Below are 17268 nucleotides of genomic sequence, written 5' to 3' on the forward strand. Positions count from 1 at the left end.
ATGACCTAACTTTGCTCCTTTGGATTTGTTTCAGTGTTAGCTCTAAAAATTTTCTCAATTTTATCTTACAACTTCTTGGCCAATTGGCTAACTTGCACCTCTAAGTTACAAAGAGAGGCATCTATGCTCTTATGGTTAGATATGGATACTTGCATAAACTGATTGAGGGTTTCCTCAACTTTAGACGTCTTATCATACAAAGAGGGTTTTTGTTGTGGTGGTCTGTTTGAAGAACTAGGTTGCCCCATGCTAGGATGAGGTTTCTAACCTTGGGTGTAATTACCCTTACAACCTTGGTATCCCATATAATTAACCTCCTCATGAGAGTTGGTTTTCATGGCACATTGCATGTTTGGGTGATCACCACTACACAACTAACACCCTTGCATAGATTGTTGGTGTTGAGCCTGAGAAATATTTTGGATTTCTTTCGATAATTGAGAAAGTTTCTTCATAAGATTTTCAAGTTGTTGAGTTATAATTTTGTTCTGAGCCAATAAAGCATCTTGGGATTGCAATTCTAAAACGCCACATTCCTCAGAAGTTGAGTTATCTCATTAACTTCATTGTCACTAGATGACATATTATCAATCAACTCAAAGGCTTCACGAGGTGTCTTCCACTTGATAGACCCTCCAACCGAAGCATCTAGCATCAAATTTTTGGGAGACCTTAATCCTCCTATGAAGATAGTGAGTGAATCAGGCGCATCAAAACAATGAGTAGGGGTTTTTGTGAGCAATCCATTAAATCTCTCTTGAGCATGACCTAGTGACTCATCAGCTTCTTGCTGAAAAGAAGAAATTTCTTGCATCCCTTTGTTGATCTTTGACTAGGAAAATATTTGTACAGAAAGTTAGCAACAACATCCGCCAATTAGTTAAACTATTCTAAAAAAATGAGTTTAACCAAGCTTTAGCATTGCCAACCAAAGAAAAAGGGAAAAGATTGAGTTCGATATCCTCATTTGGCACTTGATGGATTTTGACAATGTTACAGATTTTCAATAATGTAGCTAGATGAGTGTATGGATTCTCATGTCACAATCCATGAAACTGGTTACCTTAGACAAAGTGAAATAAGACTGGCTTCATTACCATGTTTGTGGCATTCACAACTAGTTGAGATATGCTACTAAAATTCAGGGGTGCTGGAAATGAAGCATAGTCTTCTAGAGTGCGCCGACCTTGATCACGTCCATCATCATCGTTACGAGCCATTTCTTCTTCCTCTTTATCAGATGAGGAGAAGAGAATATGTTCAGAAGAAGTAGAAACTCCCTCCATAGCTTCTCTAAATTTATTGTTCTGCCTTCTTCTACTATTTTTCCTTCAAACAATTAGTTCAATCTCAAGATCAAATAGAAGATTTTCAGCTTTTGTTCTGCTTCTCATGTAGAACAAGAACCACTAGACAAGGCAAGGCATATTTAAGAGATATATACACAAATTGAATATAGAAAAATAAAAAGCATAGTGAAATTACAAATGAAAGTTTAAACCGATAAATAACATACAAAAGACGAACAACAACAAACATATCCCCGACAACAACGCCAAAAACTTGTTAACTTATTGGCAAGTGTACCAATTCGTTCCAAGTAGTAAAATTATAGTACAAGTTTCGTTTTCCTAAGGGATTTGTGTTTGTTAATCTACTTGTCATTATTTATTAATTTTAGCAATTGTGAAAAACATTTTTTGTTCAACCTAAAATAAAAAAATGCAAAATTATGAAAGTAAATATGTGATTCGGTAAATAGATTAATTAGGATTGGATTTCATGAATCGAATTAATGTAACACTACACAATATATCTCTAACGTACTCACATTCATTTTAAAAGCATACTTACTATAATTCCTTAGAAGCAAGTTCTAAATCATATGTTGAAATTCTAATTCCTTAGTCATTTTAACATACAATTTGCATTAAGATCAAATTTCTAGAATGACCAAAAAATAATTTTATGTTCATTTAACTTTTTTTTTTAAAATTAAATAACTAATATGACACTAACATAAATATTTATTTACTAAAATAAATTAAATCCACTTTTACATTTTAAATTTTCTTAATAAATTAATATTTTGTGTGGTATTAAAATCGGTTAAGTGGACGTTAAAAATGTTGCAATTTGAACAATATTATTATTTGGGTGTGAAATTTATGTTTTCTTAAATTTGTAATGAAATAAAAATCACATCAGATCAAAGTTAAGGAAATACTAAGATTTCAAATACTCCAAAATATTCTTTTTAACAAATTATATAAAATATTATATTAGCATATTCTTATTAATGCCATTTTACAGATATACTTTAATAAAGATTTTACTAAACACTTTTAGCTTAATAAGGTTGTTTTAAGAATATTGTTTTCAACATTCAAATACTCCCAACCAACTTCACAATTCTAAGTTTATTTTCCAGGTAGTTTTAAGAATATCAGTAAATTTTATCTCAAATGAATTTTATTTCCATAAATAAATATTTGCCTTCCAGGAAGCACCCAAACCCTCTATCCCACTTTCCATTTGTCATTATTTGTTTTTTCTTCCAATAAATATTTATTTATTGCAATGATAAACTAATTTCCATTGACGACCGAGTCAAGTATTCTAAGTAGAAAACTTTAATTGCACTTCTCCTCCGTCATCTATGATTATGAATATTTATATGAAGAACCTAAAATAGGTGCTAATTTTGTGATGTTGAAAGAAAAGTATACAATGGAGGCGTTTTCTGCAGTATCAAGTCTTCTTGCAAGTCTTCTCGCAGCAGTCTATATCCACAAAGTCTAGTCAATGTTTGAACATCTTCACAAAGATGTGATGAGTAAACATTTTATATCTCTGTCCCTACATTGAATTCAGACTATAAATACATCACAACACTCTTCATAGCAATGCAAAGGGAAAAGTGAATAATATATACTGAGCATATTATCAAACACTTCCCAAACATGAAGGCCATTCTCATTGCTTTCTTACTCTTTGCTTCTCTTTTCTTCCTTCCCACTTCAACTACGGCTCGACAACTCAAGGGTAATTATACTCACTGACTTCTCTATACTTCCTCAATTCTCATATGCACCAAACTCATCAATATCATAATTGAAACTCACGAAACTTGCTTCTTATAACTTATTTGGGTGAACTTTTGAGTGTAAATATAAAAGAGTAATTTTTTTTTCTTTTGTTGATATTTCTATAAAATTTGATCACAAGAAGTAGATGAAAAACATGTTTTGATATAGTTGTAGCAAACAACTTGAGACAACTTTTTTACGTGATAAGTGGCCACTATAGTTAATGCAATGATGTATGTACACTTTTATGCAGAAGGTTCATTTCAGACAGGAGATCCTAATAAACCTGCTGTTAACTGTCCTCCCGGTCAGCCTTATAGAAGTTGCAGTCCTTCACCGAAGCCGAAACCACCATGCTCACCATATGTACGCAATTGCTAATATCTGAATGAATTAGATAGTTATAGCTGTTGCTGGTGCCATTTACACTTGCTGTGTTAAACAATGGAGCTGCGGTCTCTATCTTTTTCTTCAGAATTTCCAGTGCTTTCACATAATAATGTGTGTCTTTTGAGTTTACTGTAAAATAAATATTTGGCCTCTGGGACAATCCAATAAATAAGAAGTTCATTGCTTATACTTTTCGTTTTTGTTGAGTTTGTGGTTACGTGTGCTATCTTTAATGAAGGATGTAAAAAATATATTAAGGCCCTTACGTGCGACTAGAAAATGAAAATTTAAATATTATGATTGGTTAGGGAGAAAAATAGTGGCACTTCTTATTCGGTTATAAAGAAGCTAAGATGTAAATATGAAAACAAACAAAAAATCTGTCCTCGATATCCAAAGAAAAGAAGAGAACAGAGAATTCAGAGATTAGATCGAGTTGAGTTGTTGATTATCTCAATGCAAGACCAAAAACGTGTGTTTTACAAACGGAAAAAACAGTCCGAAAACCATATTTCCGTTAATATTATAGGGGCAATAGATTTTATTTGTCCTTGAGTATTCAAAACGTTGACATGCACATTTAAAAGCTTATTGTCTAGTAAAAGTAATTCTTCATTAATAAGTGATAAACATAATTGGTTATTTTGTGTTCTAATTAGTATTTGTATAGTATGGACCGATCAGACAAGGCCACCAAGAGCAGTAAACCAACTTAGATACCGATGCATCGAGCGATTGTCATGGCTCTTCAACTTACCAAAAAAGATCAAGAGTAGCTTACTTGACTACAAGCAAATCGATCATGTGTCATTCGTTGATATCGAGCATGACCGATCAGTCAATGTTTGACGCGATTAACCAAATCTAAAAGCAGTTTAAGGCAAATCAACTAGGTAACCGTATTAAGGTATGATTGGATCGTAATTAGGTCGATGCTAAGTAAAAGCCCATTACAAGTAGTATAGATAGGAGGTTCAACTAAGGTAGTTGGTTACATTACTGCATTTCATACCACTAAGCTCTGACACCTACTAATTTAAGCATCAAAGTACCTTTTGTAAGTACCACCTGATAGATTCTGGACGATCGGAATACTGTTGAGAATTGATAGATTAGAGACAAGAGTGATAGGAAGATCCGAGCGTTAAGGACATGAGAGTGCCAACTGGCTTAGTAGAAATATTTTGGCACCCATCGTGGGGCGGAGCAAGTGTTTCCTTTATTCCCAATGTAACCACGAGGCACATGACGAGCAACGCAGTAAAAGAGGAGGCATCAGACGAGCAACGTAGTAGAAGAGGAGGCATCAGACGAACAACGTAGTAGAAGAGGAGGCATCAGACGAACAACGTAGTAGAAGAGGAGGCATCAGACAAGCAACAAATGGACTCAATGGTGATGATGAGGGATATGAGAAGAGAGATAGATGTTATGAAGAAGAAGTATGAAGGCGAGCTTAAGGCTTTGCGCTCCAAGAATGCACTTATAAGATAAGAATGGTGGATGAGGGAGCCTGTGCCTTCTACCCTAACTCAACCTGAATCAACAAACCACCCGCTTGATGAAACAGACAAAACTATTCAAGGAAGCAATACTGGTTGAAGCAAGCTACTGATAAGTGTCAAGAATAAGTCAATTTTCAATTTAAAATTGATACTTATCATGTATCAAATGGTTCTATTTATGCATAAAACAAACTTACTTAGCTTAAGATACAAAATGAGGTATTGAGAATTGAATTTTTATGAATTATAATGATATTTTGTTGTTTTCTAGTGAATATAAAAGAAAATATCAAGTATGCAACTAAGCCACAATACTAGAGTTGAGCAATGGAAGTTGAAAATACAGGACAACATATTTTGACTTTCTGGCTGAGCACAACAAATGGAGATGAGCCTCTTTGCAAGGAAACCTAGAGCCCAAATCCATTAGGTTGAGCAGCCAAGAAAACCCTTCCAAGAAGGAAAGGTCACATGCTAAGCACCAGGACAAGGGGCTGAGTTGAAAAGGAAACCCACTTGTGAAGTAACCCTTGTGGTTGAGCACCAAAAGTTGGGCTGAGCATCGCCTAAAATTTTCTATAAAGAAAGACCTTGGGTCTTCATTATATGCCTTGAGTGGAGGCTAAAAAATGTAGGAATAGCATTGAATAGGGTTTGTGAGGCATGTAAGGCCCGGGAAATTTAAATAATTAAATTAATAATTATTTAATAAATGCGGGTAGGGGAAGCCTTTATGGTACTTAATGTGAATTGTTGTGACGTGGAAAAGTACTAGCTCAAGTGGTTAAGAGTACTTTGATTATGTGAGAGGACTTGGGTTCGAGTCCTATGTATGCCTTTGTGTGTTATTTTAATTTATGTATTATTTCGTAGTATGTTTGAATGACAGACGTGATAATATAATCCTAAAATTTTAGGAATTATCACAAATGTGAATTGGTTGTGCAATTGACTTGGTAATTGATGGGTTGTGGGTTCAAACCTTAATGAGAACAAATTAATCTCTTTATTTTTGCTATAATACTTGTGGTCTCAATGTGAAAGGGTGGGAAAGCCCTAGAGGTAATCACTAGTGCAGAATTGCATTTTTACCTCGCCTTATAGGTCTCGGTTGGCAAGGAACCGAAGCATATAACGACACAATGGCATTTTTGCAATTCTAGGCAACTTTTATGCCTTAGTTCAAGAAAAACCCGAAGCCAAAAAGGGTTATAGGCTTCGGTTCAAAAAAAACCGATGCCAAAAGGTGCTTATATGCTTCGGTTGAACAGACCTGAAGCTAAAAACGTGGCTAGAAATTTCAAAAATGCCACTAGCCATTACGTCTTTGGCCTCGGGTGGCACTGAACCGAGGCCAAATAGGGCTATATGCCTCGGTTATTAATTGAACCGAGGCCATATAGTTTAATTAGGGGACAAAAACATGAACCCCTCTACTTCTTCCTCGCACGCCGCTGCATCTTCTCCATCTTTCTCTGCGTCTCGCTAGTCTCCTGGATCCCCTCTACCTTTCACCTCACGCATGAACAAAGCAAACATCACCACCCATCTATGCCGCACCCATTCTGACCGGTGATGAACCCTAGCGACAACACCAGCCACCACTGCGACGTGAAAATAGGGCACCAGATCTGCAACGCGGCGACGCGATCCACCATGGCAGCACCTTTCGCGAGATTGCCATCGCGATCCACTAGAGGAACCACCGTCGAGATCTCCGCCGCTGCAGAAATCCACCGTCACCGCAACTGAGGTATGCGACTGCACCGTCACATTTAGAACCGAGGCATAAAAGGGACTCTATGGCTTCGGGTAACAACCGAGGCCAAAAGGGTACCTTTTGGCCTCACCCCAATATGACTCGGTTCCAGACCCGAGGCAAAATGAGGAAAATAACCGGGGCAAAAAGCCCCTACTACACTGGTGAATGGGCAGCCAAGGGAGTTGGAAAAAACAGTCCATAATGGCTTATGAAAGGTAATAATAGACTTTAAAAAGTCAATTTTCGTTTTATTTCTTTTTACCACAATTAGGAGTCATATAAAAAGGGAGAATTAGGCCATTAGAAGGGTTTTGAAAGTCTGAAAAATTTGAATGAGAAAGGATCACGAGTTTTGAGTGTGAAAGCTAATTGGGATTCAGAGCAAAGCGGTGGTGGTTGAGAGAGCAAAAAGGGAGGGTTCTAGCTATCACAAAGTCAAGGTTAGGCAACCTTTGGAAGCAAAGATTCACATGTTAGGGGAGCTCTTTTGCATACCTTTCATGAAAAGATTCTTGTGTAATCTGTAATATGCAATGAATTGTGTGCCTTTACCATAAAATTTTCGTGCCAACATGCTGTGAATTGAGTGTGTGATTGTTTTGTTGTATATGACTAAACCCTTGTGTAAATATATGGAAATACTGGTGTTTTTGGTACTGTATGGAATTTTGGGTAATTACTTTGTTTGAGAGTCAGATTTTGGAGTCTAAAATAGGTTCATAATGTTGGAACGATGAAAGGGTTTGGTTATCATGTTTGTATGAGGTTTTGGCATGGTGTGTGGGTTTTGTGTGCACGCAATAGTGAGGTAATCTAATAGTCTCGCTCAGGCAAGCCAGGCTCACCTAGGCGAGAGTTGCAGAGCCAAAAATTGTGTTTTTGCATGAGCTACTCGCTTAGGCGGAATGCCAGGGTTTTGGGCGACCTGTTGCTTTGCTCAGGCGAGGACATCTCGCCTAAGCAAGAAAACGAGGATGTGAGTCTGTGTTTTGAGGTGTCTCGCATAGGCGAGAGGATCAGGGTTTTGGGCGACAAGGCGTCTCGCCCCGGCTAGAGGTTCTCGCTTAAGCGAGACCTCTTATTTAATTTTTGCATTTTGCTTAACTCGCCGCTTGGGCGAATGTTTGGGTGTTAGGCGAAGTGTGAGCTCACCCAGGCGAGAGGGGACTCGCCTAAGCGAGACTTCGCAAGTTAATCAGTTCTGCCCGCTCGCTCAAGCGAGGAAGCTTAGCTTAAGCAAGACAGGCCTGGTCGCTTAAGCTAAGGCTTCTAGCCCAAGCGAGTTAGAGCAGTTTATGTGTATTGTTTGTAGCTTTGATGAAACATAGATCAGGAGATGTTGTGCCATGAGCGGGTAGGTTCATGGATGGTGGATAACATGTGATGGTATGAGCGGGCAGGTTCATACTCGATTACTCTCCTGTGGGGATACGAGCGAGGTAGGTTCGTATGTTCCGTGCTCATAGTTAAGAGATGTTGTGTGCGGGGATGTACATAGCTTATGGATCACATGTGTTGGACTACGGGCAGGTAGGTCCGTAGAGTGGGACTACGAGTGGGGAGGTTCGTAGAGGCAGGACAACGAGAGGGCAGGTTCGTGTGAGCATCAAAAATCCTGAGTCTATGACTAACCTTGTTGTATGTTAGTAGTTGAAAAGCCTTGGGGCGTGTTGAGAATGTAACTAAGATATAGTTATGATACTAAGATTGGGTGTTTTCTATTTTTTAATTTATGTGATTTTTGTATATATTGTTGAGCTCACCCATTCTGTCTGTGCTTGGCGATGCTCGTGTAATTTTACACGGGAGCAGTTGATGATACAGGTAATGCTACTAATACTCGAGATGGAGAAAGGGACTAGCTGGGAATTAGAGCTAGGGAATTACTATGTTTTAAAGTTTTATTTGGAACTTGTAATAACTTTTGGAATTATTTTTATGTATTAAATGATTGTCGCTTTGAACATTAAATTTTGTTTTGTTTCCGCGACGGAAATTAATAAAGTTGCGACGTTCAAGCTTTTTTTTATATATTTAAATATTTAATTAAGTAATATCTTTTAAGGATGTTACAAGGCACGAGGGAGGTGCTCTTAGTGTAGATCCTAAGTGTAGATGGTGCTGGAATTGCATTGTAATATTCTGAGTAGCTAAACTCCCGCATGTCCAAGTTTGATGTAATCAATTCTGATTCTATTCACTTGTACTTCTTGGGTATTTATCTTTGCTTTCATTCAATTGTTTGTGGTTTGATTTATGCGTAATGATGACTTGATCACTCATCTATTTAACTGGTTTGGATTAAGTTGGGAAACTGATCTTAAACTATGGTCCAATCAAATCATCATACATGTATTAATGCTTATTAGTAGCTAGAGGGGATGTTGAAGCAGAGAGTCTTGCACATTAAAGCAAGGATTCATTCTATCAGGAGTTAAGAAATCATATATATTGGGTTTGAAGTCCTTCAGCTCTAGTGTATTAGGGATGAAACTAGATTTACATAGAAAAAGTACTCTCAAGACATTAAATGATTTGCATGTTAACAAAATAGTAATGGTATAGAAGAAGAAGATGAGATGAAATCAATTCATAGCCCCTACTCCACTCAATCTATATAATTATTACTATCTAGTTTACATGCACTCTTTATCAAAAACCAAAAACCCAAAAATCAAACTACCAATATACTTACTAAATCCCTATGGATATGACACTTGCTGATACTACTACGCATTAGTGAACCAGTGCACTTGTGAAATAGTACCTGACCCATCTATCTCAATCATAGTGGATATGTTAGGAATACACCCGTTTTATACTTATATTATGGACACTCCATTGCCTAACAGTTGGAGAATGGCCATTTTCAAGAAGTATGAGGGGTCCATCGACCCAAAGGAGCACGTCAACATATTTGTCACCTAAATGGTGATGTACATGATGAACAACACAATATGGTGTAAAGTCTTTTCAACCTTGATAACGGGTGTAGTCCTAGCATGGTTCACGCATCTTTTAGCAAAGTCCATAGACTGTAAGACCCGCAAAAATTAATTAATTAAATAATTACTTAATTAATAAATGCGGGTAGAAAGCGCCTTTATGGCATTAATTATGGTTTAATGTGGTGTGGAAAAGTACTAGCTCAAGTGGTTGAGAGTACTTGATTGTGTGAGAGGACTTGGGTTCGAGTTCTATGTATGTCAATTATGTGTTGTTGTTTTATTATTAATTTTTAATAATAGGTATGAGTATGGAATTGATAATATAAACTATTATTGATTGGAGTGTATCACCAAATGTGAATTGGCATAGTGGTTGTGCTTGGCATTATGAGTGGAGGGTCACGAGTTCAAACCTTGGTGGATGGAACTTAACCTTTCTTTTTACTAAACTTAGCTTGGGATGAATGTGGAAAGGTAGAGAGAACCTAGTAGAATGGGGCAGCCAAGAGGGTTGGAAAACCACCAAATAATTAACCTTGAAGGGGAATTGAAACCACAATAAAGCCCAATTTCGTTTTATTTTTAAAACCCATTTTAAAGACACCTATAAAAGGCAAAATTTAGGTTGAAAGAAGGGTTTCTGAAATTGTTTTGTGGTAGCCTGAGAGGAGAGCGAAATTGGAGAGTGAGAGGTTGAATTGGGTGTGCAAAGGGCTGAAGCAAGGTATTGGTGAACAAGGAACTTCCTCTTTGTCTCAATCTCGTTCAAAAATTACAGGTTAGGGGAGCTGAACTGTAATTGTATGCTTTTGGTCATATTGCATGCTTGTGATGCTGTTTTACCATGAACTTTCGTGTTCCACATGAGAGGAATTAGGGGTTGGGTATTTAGGTATTGTTCTATTGGTGTTTTTACCTAAATGTATGATTATGATGGATGTCTGCATTATGTACGCTGCTATTGTGCAAATTTGAGGGTTGGGGGACTGTATTGCATTTAAATTATGTGGGATGTTGATGCAATTGATACAAGCTGCTTTGGTATGAAGTGAAGTGTGAATTGGTATTTTGGTTGCTGTTGTTGCGTGCGTGATCAGTGTAGGAGTCTGCATTTCTCGCTCAGGCGAGATTAGCAGAGATGCAAACTCAGGCGAGGGAGGTTCGCCTAAGCGAGGTGGTGATGAAGTTGCGCGTGTTGAGCGCGACTTTTCGTCCAGGCGAGGAGTTTTGTGGGTTTGATCGAACCAGGGTCTCGCCCAGGCGAGACAGTCTCGCGTAAGCGAGATGTCGCGATCAAGTTGGATGTGTGCTTGCATTATAGCTCAGGCGAGACTGAATTGGGTGTTTGGGCGAGAGATGATCTCGCCTAAGCGAGATAACGTGATGAGGTTGTTGTTTTAAGCTCGCTCAGGCGAGGTAAATTAGCCTAAGCGAGGCTGAGGGCTTAGCTTGGGCGAGAGTCCCTAGCTTAAGCGAGTTTATGCGAAATTCCATGTTTGTGTGTGCTTGTGTGTGTGATTTGGCTACTTTTTCCTAAGTATAGGAAGTATATGCATGTGGTGTAGCATTTGGGCTTGAAGGATTAAGTCCAATGGGGGTTTGGGATGTGCTTGATGGTGGGACACATGACGGGCATGGAACTGGTTGAGTTCTCGTCGGCTACTAATGGGCGAGGAGTCCTTAGTATGGTGATTACATGTGTCGGCCGCACATGGGCAAGGAAATGATATGTTCCCGTCGGCTACTATAGGGCGAGGAGTCCATAGTATTGTGATTGCGTGCGTGCCAGGGTCCAAGTTGAGGAGACTTGGATGTTTTACTACAGATGAGGAGTCTGTAGGGCAGGACTATGAGCGGGATAGGCTCATAGGGTTGGACCACGAATGAGTTAGTTTCGTGGGAGCATAGGGAAATCCCAAGACCTAGTTCATGTATATGTCTCATGATGGACCACGAGGTTATGGTTGGGTAATTTGAAAGTCATGAAATGTTAAGTTATGTTATTTTCGGATGGGTGGCATATTTAATTCATGTATATGTTTATATATTGTGTATAGCTTACCCTATCTGTGTGTGTATGGCGATGATCGGATAATTTGTTATCCGGGAGCAGATGATTTGACAGGTGAGCCAAGAGATGCTTAGAGACGGAAAGCATAGGCTACTTGGGGCTTTTGAAAGCAAACTTTATTTTTTGTTGATTTTGATGTAAAATTTATCTATGCTGAACTTTAGTAACTTTTGTATAGAACGATTGTGTACATTCGAACTATGTTATGGTTACTATTTTTGGTTTTAAATTTTCCCATGTTTTTTTTTGGGAAACGGTATCTTATTAAATGAGGTATTTTATTTTAAATTGTCATTTGATATGTTACGTAGACTACTTTCCTACTATTCACGCAAGGTTTGGCACTCAGTTCCCCACGACCACATCACATGACCATCATAGCCTTGGTCAACGTTCAGTAGAAAAAAGAAGAATGCCTTTAGACATTCATGGACCGGTTTGGGAAGGTGGCCTTGTAGATCAGTAATTTGAGTCCTGAGATAGCCATGCATCACATGATAAAAATGTTGCGTCTAAGATCGTTCCTCGATAGCCTATGCATGCAACCAGCTAAAAACCTAGATCAACTAAGGTAGCGAGCATCCAAGTAGATGAAAATGGAAGTGCAAAGAGATTTTTGAAAACATATGCGATCAGAGGCCATTGCCGAAAATAAGGGAACATATACAAAACCATTAGGGAAGAATAAAGACTCACAACCTAAGAAACCAAATAGGGAACTACACTTTCATCAGTACACAATGTTGAATGCTCCTCGTGCAAATATCCTTTAAGAAGCCCTTAATGCAGACTTGCTGCCTCCGCCTACGAAGAACACCACTTCCTCTAACGCATACGATAATAGTTGTTGTCTATATCTGTCGCAACCTAAATCGCGACGGAACGACGAACTAAAAATAAATTCATTTGGAAAAAGAGATTAGAAGTCGCCACCATAGTTTATTCTAGAAAACTATGGAAAACCGTAAAAATAAAATAAAGTCTGCGAAAACCAAATTTAGGGTCCGGGAGTCGGTTATGCGTAGGAAAGGTATTAGCACCCTACATCGTCCGCCCAAAGGCGGTACCTTTAATTAAATTTGTAAAAGGGATGTGTTTATTTTAAATATTTATTTTTTCCATAAATAAGAAAATATTGAACAAAATTATTTTTTTTATTAAAAAGGACCCGACAAGGATTAACCTTGGTCCTACGTATTCTCATTAAAAATGAGAAATCAGGGCTACGTAGTTCTTTATACAACAATTTGAAAATGATTTGGAAAACCTTTTGATTTTTGGGAAGTGAACTTGACAAGGACTTGCCCTGCTCCTACGTATCTCCATTTACAATGGAGATTCAAGGATCACGTAGTTCTTGATAAAATTGTTTGATTAAATTACTTTTGAAAGTTGTCTTTTGACATATTTGAAAAGGAAAAGGAGTGTCGTGCGATGCGAGCGGTCGAGTAGACACCAAACACATTTTTTACAACTTATTCATTGAAAAAAAAGAGTGTCATGTGACCCAAATGGTCAATTAGACACCAAAAACAATTTCTAATATTTTTAATTTTAAAAGAAAGTGACGTACGACGCGAGCGACCGATTATACACCAAAACAATTTTTATATTTTTATATTTTTAAAAGAAGTATCATGTGACGAGTACGGTCAATTAGAGACCAAAAGAAAGAATAAATAAAGAAAATAATTTTAAATTTTTATTTATTCTTATTTTTCATTTTTGAAAATTATTTTTATTTCAATTTAAAATATTTTTACTATTTTTGAAAATGACATGATTGAAATGTGAAATTTACTTAACAAACGCAGAAATATGGTACATAAAGAGAAACGCGGGGTGCATTAAGTAAAGTAAACACATTATATCTAAGAAGAAAATAAAGGAGTGGGGTGTGTGCTTAGTGAAAACGCAGGTACGTAAAGTAAACTAAAACTTAATGTAAGGGGTGTGGGGTTATTACATTGGGGAGTGCATGAAGCAAATAAATAAACAAAATCCAATATTAAAAGCAGGGGTGCATAAACTGAAATTTGGAGGTGCGTAAAGAAAAACTTAAGTATGCTAAACTTAATTAAACAAACAGGGGTGCGTGAGTTAATTATGGAGGTGCGTGAAGAAAAGATGAATCTGCCAAATTTAAAATACAGAGGGTGTACAAAATATTTATGGTGATGCATGAAGAAAAGAATCTGTTAAGTTTAAGATACAAGGGGTGTACGAATTAACGACACCATTCTATCACATACACTTAATAAAACACACTAAATGGACATATGAACATAAAGCAATTAAGGTTTTAAAGTTTAAAACACTACAACAACTCACGCATGATTCCATGTTTAATATAAGCATATTTTACTCACGATTCCAAAATGATTAAAAAGAAAGTAGGTCCCGCACATTGTACTCAAATTGGATCATGAATTGGACCATGCTGAACATAGTACGCATTTTTAAAAAAAAAAAACACTGTCAAATCAATCAACATTCTCAGAACAAGTTGAAAGCCAAAAAAAGGGTTCAAATAATTTTCATAAACCAAGTTAAAAGACCCCGCCAAAAGTGGTACACTCTTACTGAAAAAAGGGTTCAAATAAGATTAACACATCTATTCTCCATAAAAATCTCAACTAACCTCAAAATACCCTTAAGATGAATCCATCTAAAACCAACACACACGAATAAGCCAATATGAAACGTCACGTAACTCACCTCCAAACACAAAACATCAATGTAAATAAACAAATAAAAACTGAGAACAAAATCCAAAAACTTAAACGGTAAAAGTAGTGATAAAACATCAATGAAAAACCTGAACAAATATCAAGTAGTATTCATAACACAGACAAATATTGGAAAACGAAAATGAACCTTGTAGGCTAACCTTGTATTGGAAATAGACTTAGATCATGAACTCCAATGACAAAAATGATGAATGATGACAATCAAGAACAATGCCACCGATGGTTGGTAGAGGCGAACGTAGGCTTAGCGGATTATGGACAAGACGATGAGAGTAGAGCGAGAAGAAGTCTTTTCCTGGATTCCCCCAAAAACCAATAAAAAAATAACCTTTTCCCCTTCTAAAACTTTTTCCTTTTTTCTTTTCTTTTCCCCTTCCAAAAACTGAATAGAGGTTTTGTGCATGACGTGATCAGAAACCGTTCCCTCCAATCCTACCAAAAAACCGTTTTCATTTTCAAATATTAATTTTTAATTTCTAAATTTTATTAATTAATAAATACGAAAATATATTTTTAATTATATATATATATATATATATATATATATATATATATATAACAAAAAGATTATTTTACTTTAACGCTTAAAAAAACATAAATTAAAAACTTTTATTATTTAATTTTTATTATTATTTTTTTAACAATTTATTATCTTTTATCTTTTTTATGTAACACCTATTTTTGAATATATATATATATATATATTATTTACTTAATTTATTATTTTATTTTATTTTTTATTTTTATTTTTATTTTATTTAATTATTATTGTTATTTTATTTTATATATTTTTATATTTTTTATATATTGTTTATTTTTAAAACAACATTATTTGCCCGGACGAAATTGGGTGTTGACAGTTGCCCCTCTTTTCTTAGATAGTACTAGATGATACGAAAAATTAGTCATTTTCATATCATCAAAGTAAAATATAAGAAAAGACAGAAACACTAATTTCATCTGGGCTCTAAAAAGAAATCACATCAACGTAAAACATTTAAGAAAAATAATGACCATTCCATCGAAGAGGGCCTCGATATGAAAGATCGATGACCAGTACCTTTGTAGAAGGCCTCAATATGAAAAACATATGAAAATCAATGACCATTCCATCGAAGAGGGTCTTGATATGAAAGATGGATGACCATTGCATTTGCAGAGGGCCTCGATATGAAAGATCGATGACCAGTACCTTGGTAGAGGGCCTCGATACGAAAACATATGAAAATCAATGACCATTAATCGAAGAGGGTCTTGATATGAAAGATCGATGACCATTGCATTTGCAGATAGCCTCGATATGAAAGATCGATGACCAGTACCTTTGTAGAGGGCCTCGATATATATATATATATATATATATATATATATATATATATATATATATATATATATATATATATATATATATATATATATATATAAAGTAATTTGAGAGTATGATATCCTAATTTAAAAAATATGAATGCATGTTATGCATGAATGACCTAGAACCTTTGTCTCTTCATTTTTCTTTTCTTTCCATCCTCAATCATTCATTTTTCATCATCATTTTTCCTTCATTTTTTTCATTTCATTCATTTTTTCATTTCATTCCTCATTTTTTTTCTCTTTTTTTATTTCATCATTTTTTAAGAAGACACATGTCTTTATAATTATTTGCTTTTGCAGTCATCAAATTCAATGCATGCTCATAATTTGTTTTTCTCATTATCACCTCACACTCTATACCGGAATCATGAGGAATTAGGCAAATCTTTGCGCGAAATGAGAGCACCGTATACCTTACATTCTCTTTCTTGATGCACAATACATCTCATATATGTTTGAACCCATGGATAGGTGTTACACAGCTGATGCAATCTTGTGTCAGCAACGTGTTTCAAAAAAACTTGTATTGAAAAAAGATTGCCTCACTTTAAAACTTTTGACTAAATTTAAGAACTGACTGAGTTTTTGCCCTTTTTCTTTTCTCTCTTTCCTTTTTTCAATATGTGGCATCAACCAAATTTTTGTTTCTAAGTTATTCCCATGAACAAAATCTGACAGACATTTTTCAATCAGTGTGGACTTTAACTAGCTTGTAACGTGGCCCGGGCTTAAGGGTGTTGAAAGAAATAGATATTAAAGGCCCAAATAAAATATTAGTGGCTTTTACATTTTGTAACAAAGATCGTTTTGCAAGATTATCACCTCGGCGATCACCTAGGGTCTTGAACTTTTAAAGTTCTCTTCATTCTTAACTTTTCCTTTTCAAGTTCTTTTTTCGTCATTACTTTATGATTTTCTTTGAATTTTCAACTTTTGGCTTTTTCTATTGAAATACTTTTTTCACTTTATTGAGTCCCTTTAATAGCCTTGCAATTCTTGACATGTTGATGATCCTTATTCAGGGGTATTTTGGGAAACAAATTATTATTTTTTGGCTCAAAGAGGGTATAATGGAAACATATTTTTAAACAATTTTTTTTATAAGAAAAAGATGGCCACACATCATTTTAAATCTTGACTGCCCCATTCTTTTCAAAGAGTTAACTCAATGACAAAAACAAATGGCATCAGACACATATCACTATTTATTTTTGTTTGCGTGTATAACTCTCTTTTTCTTCTCCCCCTCTCTCTCTCTCTTACTTTTTTTAACTCAGAACAACCTTTTTAGTCAAATAGGGCTATCAAAAATGTGCCCCAACATACTATTTATATTCTATTTTAGCAAATCCTTTATCTTAGGGAAATCTTCATGAATTGGG

General features: G+C 35.9%; 1 long non-coding RNA gene across 1 annotated transcript; it reads left to right on the plus strand.

Annotated features, from left to right (window-relative positions):
• Positions 1–2756: 2756 nt before the first annotated feature.
• Positions 2757–3668, plus strand: LOC114185667. Its single transcript, XR_003604882.1, has 2 exons — positions 2757–3045; positions 3343–3668. It is a non-coding gene; the product is annotated as an uncharacterized LOC114185667 (long non-coding RNA).
• The last annotated feature ends 13600 nt before the right edge of the window (positions 3669–17268 follow it).

Source organism: Vigna unguiculata, chromosome 5 (genome assembly GCF_004118075.2).
Source record: "Vigna unguiculata cultivar IT97K-499-35 chromosome 5, ASM411807v1, whole genome shotgun sequence".
Classification (NCBI taxonomy): domain Eukaryota; kingdom Viridiplantae; phylum Streptophyta; class Magnoliopsida; order Fabales; family Fabaceae; genus Vigna; species Vigna unguiculata.